The sequence below is a fragment of the Phocoena phocoena genome, chromosome 4 (genome assembly GCF_963924675.1).
Source record: "Phocoena phocoena chromosome 4, mPhoPho1.1, whole genome shotgun sequence".
NCBI classification, from domain to species: Eukaryota; Metazoa; Chordata; class Mammalia; order Artiodactyla; family Phocoenidae; genus Phocoena; species Phocoena phocoena.
Genome location: NC_089222.1, coordinates 137,537,554 through 137,544,078, shown reverse-complemented (window position 1 = coordinate 137,544,078; position 6,525 = coordinate 137,537,554).

The following is a 6,525-nucleotide window of genomic DNA, read 5'->3' as shown; positions in this document are numbered from 1 at the left end:
TCCTCTGGGTGTCCTGCTTCTTACCTGACTCAGCGGCCGTGAAAGCACAAGACGTAGTGCTGCTCTGTGCTCTGATGCCAGCGGGGTAGGGTTGAGGGGCACGTAGCATGTGGTGGTGAGTGGCTGGGTGGCTTGGGAGGGGGCAGTGTGGGGCGGTGCCCAGCCGTCTCGGCTCCCAGCCGGGCTCCGCCCCCGCCGCTCTGAGCTAGAGCAACTCACTTCGAATCTTCCGTCCTTGACTGCCCATCTGGAAACGAGATTGTTACGGGGGTCCCCTGTGCTCCCACCTAGCAGCAGGGCCTGTGGCACAGGCCCCGGTGGTGCTGCTGCTCCCCGTCTGCGCCTCCCCTGTCCGCTGAGGACCAGGGATTAGCTCACGGGGAGGGCCTCTCCAGCCCTGACTACCCGTGATTTCTGTGCGCAGAAAGCGAGTTCGTCCTTGTCGAACAGGAGACTCGTGGAGCCTCACCAGTCCTCCCTCTGTTTACAGTTTCCCAGAATGTGTTCAAATCTCTGTTCAGCCCGTGTCCCTTTCTCATGCTTTGTGGTGGGTGTTTAACCCTTTTATTCTGCTCCTTTTCTTCATTTTAATGGGGGTATTGGGAGGAACAGGAGATAAAGTTTTGTGCTCACTTGGTCATATTGAATTCAGGCTTTGCTTTCCTTTTTTTTCCTTTTTCTTTTAAAAAAAAAGACAATACAAGCACTTTAGGCTGTTGACCGCACTCTGGGTATGGGTTTTATGTAAAGTGTGCTCTAATTAGTACTTTTTAGATCTTGGCTGTGGATTTAAACTTCTCACAGCGTTTTCATGCCCGTCAATTAACAACTGTGAGGGGGTCAGAGCGGTGTCATCATATATCCCAGAAGCAAATACGTGCTTATTATAAAAACTGGACGTTGTTGAAACATACGGCAGTGACGTTTATTAAACGTTAGCGTCGCTGGGTCGAGGCCCTGTGCTGGGTGGGGCTCGGTGCGCGGAGTTTTACGGAAGCCTCACAGCCGCCCTATTTTACAAACAAAGACCGGAAGAAACGGCCGGAGATCCCACACCTAGCGTGTGGCGGCACGATGGTGCCGCTCAGCTGACCCTCTGGGGGACACGGGTCACAGCTCGGGGGCGTCAGTGTCCGGAATTCCGCGCTCTCCTGGCTCGGGTACGTGCCTCTCCTCCATCCTCACCGACGGCCGCGCTCCTCGCCCACTGGCCTTGGTGGGCGCGCGGCTTCACTGAAGGTTTCCTGGGGGAGTCCGCGATAGGGTCGGCTTCGCTCTCGCCGCCCTGCGATGTGAGAGCGGGGATGAGAAACATACCGGGAGCCGGTCCCTCCTCCAGCTGTCGTGGCCGCGCCCGGTCCCACCGCCCTCCCCGGGAAGGCGCGAGCGCACAGGTGCATTGTGGCTGGTCCCGGGGCGGAAGCGGGTCCTGTCCGGGGAGCGAGGGGCTGGCCTCTGTGCTCCGTGGACCCAGTGGCTCGGCCTGCGTGCCTTCCCGGCATGGACGCATCGAGCTGGCCGTTGCAGGAGGCTTCTGGGGGTTTCCAGGAGGACGGGGCGGGCCCCCGCACCTCACTGGGCAGGGATTACGTGACTGCCAGTTTGGGAAGAAGGGCTGGGCCCCCTGCGCAGCTCTTTCCGCTTCGCCCCTGGGGGAACCCAGCTCCACCCAGCGCAGCCGTGCCGCAGTGGGGACGTCTTCTTGATTCTGGGCCTCTGTGTAGGGAAACTGACCTAAGGCCATGATTATATTTTGACCTCTGTCCTTACCTAGGAGTATTTTTTATCCTTTTCAGAACTAGCGTGGGAAGGGGGTGTATACGCTCCTCAGGCCTCGGGGATCCCTGAATGGGTCATGGGGGGTGGGGGCTGCCCCAGCCCCGGAGTTTCTGTTGCCCAGAGTTCTGTCTTCCCTGCCCTGTTTTCAGCCTTCCCCAGAAGCGAATTCCTCTCGTGAAGCTCAACAAAAACAAGTGAATGGAGCCCACTCACCTCAGGGATCAGAGTTAGAAATAAAACATCTTCATTATTGTATCTTGAGCGTCTCTCCCTGTTCATAGATGCAGTTGAGGTTGACTTTGTTGTTGTTGTTGTTTTAAAGACTTTTTTGACGTCGACCATTTTTTTTAAAGTCTATTGAATTTGTTAGCATCTTTGCTTCTGTTTTACGTTTCCGTTTTTTGGCCACGAGGCATGTGGGATCTTAGCTCCCCGACCAGGGATCGAACCCGCACCCCCTGCATTGGAAGGCGAAGTCTTAACCATTGGCCCTCCAGGGAAGTCCCCCCTTACTCTGCTTTTTAATAGCTGTAGTGTGTTTCATGATACACTCTACCAGGGGTTCACCAGCTTTTTCTGTAAAGGACCAAATAGTACATGTTTTAAGCTTTCTGGGCCATACGGTCTTTGGCCCAACTGTAGTACACAGCAGCTGTAGACAATGTATAGACATGCATGCCTGTGTTTCAGTAAAGCTTGATTTACCAAGACAGGCCACGGGCCGTGGGGTGCTGCACTACAGCATCATTTATTTTTCCTGTCCCCTATTCGTGGACATTTAGGACCTAAATATATTAATTCTTACTTGAGAGTGTTTTATACCTTTAGAAATTAAAGCCCCTCACCCCCCAACAGGAAAAACTTCTCAGACCCATGTGGGACTTATGCTTTAGTTGTCCCGTGGTTAGAAAAAACGAACAATGACAAGAAGCAACTACTCAGAGACGTTGACAAATGAGAGCTCTTTCATCATCCATGACAGATCTACCCTTATTTGTAAACAGCAGTATAATAAGGGCCTGCTGTATAGCACGGGGGACTCTACTCAATGCTCTGTAATGACCTATATGGGAAAAGAATCTAAAAAGAGTGGGTATGTGTATAACTAGCACAACATTGTAAATTAACTATACTCCAATAAAAATTAATTAAAAAAAAGAAAACAGAAGTATAAGACTTTCAGTTTGCAGATGACGCTTGGTGTATAAATGCATTCAGACTCTTTGCAAGAAACTCGTGGCTCCTGTGGACAGTCTGGCCGTCAGGGCGAACCCCAGGGAAGTCACACACTGCCTCCCTAGCCTCGTCCTTGCCAGTCCCTGTGAGGGCCAGCACCCCGCGTCTGCCCACACAGGGGGGCAGCCTGCACTGTCCTTACCAGCAGAACTGTTTGCTCCCTTCTCCCATGTACCGCCTCTCACCCCACTGCCACTGTTCTCCTTCCCCCATTTTTGTTTTCTCTCTCCTAGGCCTTGGGCAGGCACACCCACCCTTGTTGGTATCTGGTTCCGGAGTTTGTGGGTGGTAAACCTCCAACGGCTGCCTTGGCCTGAGGGTGCGGACACCAAGAAGTGAAGGATGATTTGCGGCATTCCTGAAATCTTTCAAGCTAAAAATAGAGGAGACTCTCCTCGGACTGGGGCACGTTAAGTGCTCCTGCCTGAAGGTGGAGACTGTTAATGACCTTTCAGGAAATCAGCGCTGTAATGCTGTGAAAATGGCTGTCACTGAAACACCTGGACACCCCCTTGGAGGGGAGTCCGGGCACGGGAATGGGGGACTATTTTAGCTCCTCCTTTAGTTGGTAAAACCGCAGCTATATTCTGTGATAGATTAGTGTTGGTTGGGCAGCAGGAAGTTTTGTCCCGAGGAGGAAAGTATAACAAAACCTATTTGGGTTGTCAGCTGACATTTGAGTATAGAGCTTTGTCAGGAACGCCACCATGTTGGTTTACTTGGAAAAGAGCTTTGTTTTACAGGCCCAGGAAGTTACGTGTGAATTAAAGGGAACAAGAAGATTAGGAGGAAGGCCTGATGCACTTTTCTACATCCGTGCCCATGTACCACACACACCAGTGTCATTGTATCACATACACCAGGGTCATTGTACCACAGGCAACAACGTCATACCACATACAACGGTGTCATTGTACCACATACAGCGATACAACGCGTCATGTACAGCAGTGCCATCTGCTGTCTCTCCAGGGCTGTTCCCGCTCACCTTGCAGAGGGCATTTCTCTGTCTTCATCATTTTGTTGTAACCTTTCCTTGAGGGGATATTTTCTTGTTTAATTTCCTTCTGTTCAAGGTAGTTTTAACATCAGGCTATGAGTAAAATTTAAAAAAAACTGCTCACAGAAATATAGTAAGATTTAAGAAAAATGTAAGGTTACCGTTTCACACCCACTAGCACAGCAATCATAAGAAAAGTGGATAATAACCCGTGTTGTTGAGGATATGGAGAAGTCGGAACCCCACACACTGCTGGTGGGAAAGGAGGATGGTGTACCTACTTTGGAAACTAGTTTGGCAGTGGCTCAAGAGGTTGATAAGCATAGAGTTATTTTATGACCCAGCAATTCCCCCTTTAGGTACATACCCAAGAGAATTGAAAACATATGTCCACACAAAAACATGAGCATGAATATTCATAGCAGCATTATTCATAAGAGCCCCAAACCCAGATGTCCATCAGTGGGTGAATGGATCGATAAACAAAACGTGGTCTTCCCATAAAATGGAATGTCATGCAGCCGTAGAAAGGAATGAAGCACCGACACATGCCACATGGATGGACCTTAAACACGTTATGCTAAATGAAAGAATCCAGTCACAAGAGGCCACATAGAATTTTATTTGCATGAAATTTCCAGAATAGACCAATCTGTAGAGATGGAAAGTAGATTAGCAGGTGCTGTGGTGTGGGGCAGGGTGCTAGAGGGATTGGAGGGTGACAGCCAAAGAGTAGGGGGTTTCTTTTTGGGTTGATGAAAATGTTCTAAAATTGTGGTGATAGTTGCACAACTCTGAATATACTAAAACCCATTGAATTATATACTTTAAATGGGTGAATGGTATGGCATGTGAGTTATATTTCAATAAAGCTATTCTTTTAAAAAAAGTAGGGTTAGTACCTATTGGAGAATTCTATCCCTCTTCTTTTTTAATTTTTTAAATTGGTTTTTGGCCACGCCACTGTGTGCTTGTGGGATCTTAGTTCCCTGGCGAGGGGACTGAACCTGTGCCCTCGGCAGTGAGAGCGCAGGGTCCTAACCACTGGACCGCCAGGGAGTTCAATTCTGTCCCTCTTCTCATGCTCAGCTAACACTTTCACAGGCAGGGCTAGAGTTTGTCAGTCTGATGACGATGGTAGAGGCCTAGCAGCGTTAGGTCCTCTGCCCCACGCGTGACATTTATCACCTCGTTTAATTCTTACAATGATCTGTGCGGTAATAACTTTCCTGATTTTGTAAATGTGGGGACAGAGGTTCAGGAGGGTAGAGTTCTTGCTGAGGTCACACAGCTAGGATTCAAACCTCGGTCAACCTCCATACCCCACTCTCCTAAAGTTGATGCTTCTGTGACTGTGTTTGTGAAGCACAGGTGGGCTTAGGTGGGCACCTGCCCTCCCCTGATCAGGATCACGTGGACTCAAAGTGGAGCTGGAGTGGTCGCCCTTGGACGAGCATCTGGAGCGCTGGGATCTGTGGTCCTGCTGTTCAAGCACGCTCCCTCCTGGCTTGGTCACTGGCCTCTTGACAAGCAGAGACGCCTTAGTACATGGAAGAGCAGACTCAGGGCCCAGGGAACCTGACTTCACATTGACCCTGAGAGGGCGTGTTATTAGCCACGTTTTAGAGAAAAGGAAACAGGCTCCGAGGAGAGAAGGAATGCGGAGTGACGTGAGGGTGGCTGTGAGGCTGCTCTCCATCGCGGGCAGCAGGAGCCTTTATTAGGAGCACGTTTGTCACGGTGGGGTCCCCTGACCCTGGCATCAGAAACAGCCAGGGTGCACGAGCCCAGTCCAGACCCACTGAGTCAGTCTCTGGGAGGTAGGTCCGGGAATGTGTATTTGTTGAGGCCCCAGGTGATTTCAGGGCGCGTTGTCTGCAAACCACTGACCTAGAGACGCCAGAGGAGGGGCTGCGCCCTGGTCCCTGGTCCCAGGGCTTCAGTTGTCATTTCACAGGTTCCTGAGGTGAGGTGTTAGACAGACCTGACCCTCGATCGTGTGACTCCGACCCTGGGCCTCTGAATATGTGTAGCATCAGAGGGTGGCAGTGAGAGACGTCCTCGGGGTGATCCACTCTGACCCCTCATTTTGTGGGTGAAGCTCCCAGACAGTGAGAAGCTTGCTCTGGGCCATGGACTTAGCATCAGAAGCCACATTTTCTTGCTGTTTCTAGCAGACTTTATGCTTTCCTGCATCCTCCTTCCAGAGTGCAAGATCCAGATATTGTCCCAAATGAACTCCCCAAACTGTATTCTTCCGGGGAAGAATCAGAAAGTGGGAGCGGGGCTGTTGGAGGAGAAAGGGAAGCGGTAGCGTCAGCCTGAGAAGGGTTGGAGAAGGGACGCGCTGGAGCTGAGTCCTTCCTGGGTTTGGCCTCTGTCCTCATTTCAGCCCCTCCTCTGGTCTCACGGTGGCTCTGGGACGCACATATTATGTCTTTATTAGATGTGAAGAAACTGAGGCATAGAGGGGTCAGGGGACTTATCCCACATCATACAGTTGGGGTTTG